Source organism: Aplysia californica, unplaced genomic scaffold, assembly GCF_000002075.1.
Source record: "Aplysia californica isolate F4 #8 unplaced genomic scaffold, AplCal3.0 scaffold00697, whole genome shotgun sequence".
NCBI classification, from domain to species: domain Eukaryota; kingdom Metazoa; phylum Mollusca; class Gastropoda; order Aplysiida; family Aplysiidae; genus Aplysia; species Aplysia californica.
The window spans coordinates 111,767-115,402 of record NW_004797967.1 but is presented as its reverse complement, the minus strand read 5'-3'; positions in this window follow the sequence as shown (position 1 = coordinate 115,402).

Below are 3,636 nucleotides of genomic sequence, written 5' to 3'. Positions count from 1 at the left end.
AGAAAACTTTCGTTTTGGAAATACGATATCAAATAATATTTTCTTTCTTTTTTGGGGGGCGGCAACCTCTATATTGTTCCCCATTGATCTTTTAGAACACTTTTTGTTCTTGCGTGAACTATCATCTTCGTTGACAAAATAAAACAAAAAACAAAACATCATTTCACTAGGATAAAAATTCTAAACAAGTGGGAAAAGAAAGAAAGAAGCATGAAAAAGAAAAAAAACAACCTCACATGCTATTGACATAATTCGCAGATTGTTCACGAGAAAATATTACTGATTGCCGATATTGAGATCATTTCGGAATGCTCTTTTTTTTCAATCTCAGATCATCTATCGTTGTCAGTCAAAACAAAGGCTGACAAAGCTGCAGGTATATTTGTATAAAAATGTTGTTAGTTGCTTCTGTCTCTTTTATTCATTTTGTTCTTTCTGTTTCATTCGTGCATCTTTTATTTTTAAAAATAAATAAATAAAACAAATTAAACTTTTAAACAAGCACAACTTAGTCTTGTACCTCCTCCTCCCTCCGCCCTACGAGTGCCTACAAGACTTAAAGTCCCAAGTTACTTTTTATCGCTCTCTCTCTCTCTCTCTCTCTCTCTCTCTCTCTCTCTCTCTCTCTCTCTCTCTCTCTCTCTCTGATTCACAATGAGGAGTGACAATGCTGCTGTACTCTGCACACTGATATATTCACACCAGCTCTATTCCTTGCCCTGGGCAAGATTCCTGGAACCTGGTCTGACCAAAGACTCCAGCCTGGCTAATACGAACAGGCGACGGGCAACTGGTAACTGGTGGTCAGTTGGTAAATCCCTGCAATAACAAGACAGTTTATCTTTACGGTCTACCCGTACACGTAACTTGTCAAGCGTCAGATGTGGCGGGGAGATTTTGTTTGTGAGCTTCTCTGGTCTTTTGACTTGGGCTCCAGTTCCAATCAATGAAGGAAAATATTTTTTCTCTGATTCCGTTATCTGACCTCTAAGTTTGTGAGCTCATAGTCTGTGTTTTTTTTTTCTATTTCAAAGAATTCCTTATCAAGAGCTAGTGTCACTGCAGTTAGGAAGGGTGCGGCTGTTAAATCTGATGTCACCCACTGTAGTTAATACGATAATGGATCTCGGGAACAATGGTATAATTGCAACCAGCATGCGTCTTGGTAGTCTGAAGAGGTAATTTACGTGTCTCCGACGTCAGCGTTCGTACAGACATGGCCAGTGAATAGTGTTTGCGAAGTCAATCCAAGTGGAAAAATCGTTGGTTATGTGGCCACCTTAAAGGTTTTGTGACAATACAACATTGAAAAATACAAGGCATATAAGCCATAAAGGTATCCCATTCACAAAAGTGATACATATCAAATTAGTACGGATATTTAAAGAGTACCTTCTTAACTGTGTATGGCTTCTCTCAAATAGAGGAAAACGTACAAAACAAATCAAATCAATTAAAACAGGAAATCTGGGTGATAAAGACATATTAATATTATGATTAATATTATACAATTTTGCTCTAAAAAATCACAAGTTAGAAAACGTTGTACACAATAAGCACAATACAATTTTAGCTATAACAATAGGCAGTTGCTCGCCCCAAAATAGAACCCTGTGGCTGATCTCTCAAATAAAAGTTGTGTTTTTCACATGTCAACACGTTGATTCACAGCGAAACCGACGTCCGTTAGTGCCTGTTTCGAGGCAAATGTTGAGTTGTAGTTTACGGGGAGTCATGAATATTATGTATAGGCTAACAACTACATTTTGCTGGGAACGGAAATAGAGATAACAGTAACTGAAAGAAAACAGGAACAAGCCACACCAGAGCGCTCACTTACTATTATAACTACTTGAGGCACACATTTCACTTAACAAAGACAAAAAGGGAAGGAAAGAAACATACGAATACTTTACTTTATTTTTAGAGGACATTACAATTCACGTTTCTCTTTCACCTCGTATTACGAGAAAAAAGATCAGGTCCAACAGAACGTTCAACGTTTCGAAAGAAATAGTATTAATGTGGCTGCAGTATTAGACCTAATTAAACGAACTTTTGGTAGGGCAAATTACTTTCGTCTTTTTATGTATCGAGCAGAAACTTCAGAATCCACCCATCTCTACTATACCGTCGTCTCTCCAAAGGCACACATACCCACCAGTGTACAAACTCCATCTACAAAAGGTTACAGCACTTGAGGTTATTAACTGTTATTTAAAAAAAGGATTGCCCCGAATCAGGAACAGGTTTTGGCATAGTTTCAAGTGGGTGGTAAATTTATTCTAGATTAGCCCGTTGGCTGGAAGAATCAATACACTCGCTCATGAGGAGACTCCAACAACTGACTCTGTCGCCAATAGACAATATCTCCAGACCGGAAGTACGGTACCGTCTCGTGTCGTCTGTGACTGGTGACGTACGTCAGAGCTCTACGCTCATGAAAGAACCTTCAGACAAACCACAATTACTGGTGACCTTTAGGGAAAAGTACATGGGAGTACATTCAGAAAGAACTGTGATCATTTTTTAGGCTTGGTCCTATTTCTCTTATCTTGTGGATCCACACTAAAACAGTGACTGGGGTACTTCAAGCTCCATAGTTCTGTGAAAAAGGCCCATATAAATGTTATTTGCTCCAAACCAATGGAGCAAGGGGTTTATTTAAATCCGTACTATTGTTGAGAAGTGGAAGGAACCCTTAAGAAAACCTTATTATGTGTTTTACGCTACGCTGGAAAGCAGATATCACAGAGAAAACCCAATGATTAGTCACCAGTCAGTATTTTTTCTTGTGAAATGTTCCCGACATTATTACAGTGGCAAATGTAATTACTGGTTTGGTAAACAGAGATGAAATAAGAAGACATCTTCTGACTAGCTGACATATCAGGTGTCGAAACAAAATGTGGGTGTTTTGTGTGTAGCTCACCGGTGGAGTTTGTTCTTTTATCTGATTATTTGCACTCCAAGTTAAAGTTATGCTCACAATGGTCTGTAGGGTGGCGGTTAAACGCTTCGTCGTTGCTTGCAGAAGACATGAGTTCAATTCCGCCATGAGGAGCTTTCTATTACGTATCTTTGTTTTTCTGCTGGGATGTTGTGTGCCTCCTCAGCCCGGGCTGGTCCTGACAGGTTGGGTCGAAGTAGGCGCTCTAAATTGTGTCAATGGAGGCAAAAAAGCATCTACAATAATTACATTACAATTAGTTATTATGTTCCAAAAGTTAGCACTCTATGGTATTGCATTCATGGCTATCAGTCTGTTTGCCTGTCTATCAGCTCCACCCCCTCTCCTTCTCTCCCCCCCCCCCCCCCCCCCCATTTCTCCGTCTCTCACCATTCCACTGTCTCTCTCTGTCTCTCTCTGTCTGTCTGTCTGTCTCCCTCTAGCTATAACTATTTTTGTTCTTCCGTCTTCCGATGATTCACACCCTCTTTTTTCCTATCTTTCTATATCGATCTCCCAGTCTCTTTCCTTAGCTCCTTCTACCTTTCAATTCACCATCTTCATTATTTTTGTTTTTTCCCGTTCACTCACGTTTATCTATCTATCTATCTATCTATCTGTCTATCTATCTATCTATCTATCTATCTATCTATCTATCTATCTATCTATCTATCTATCTATCTATC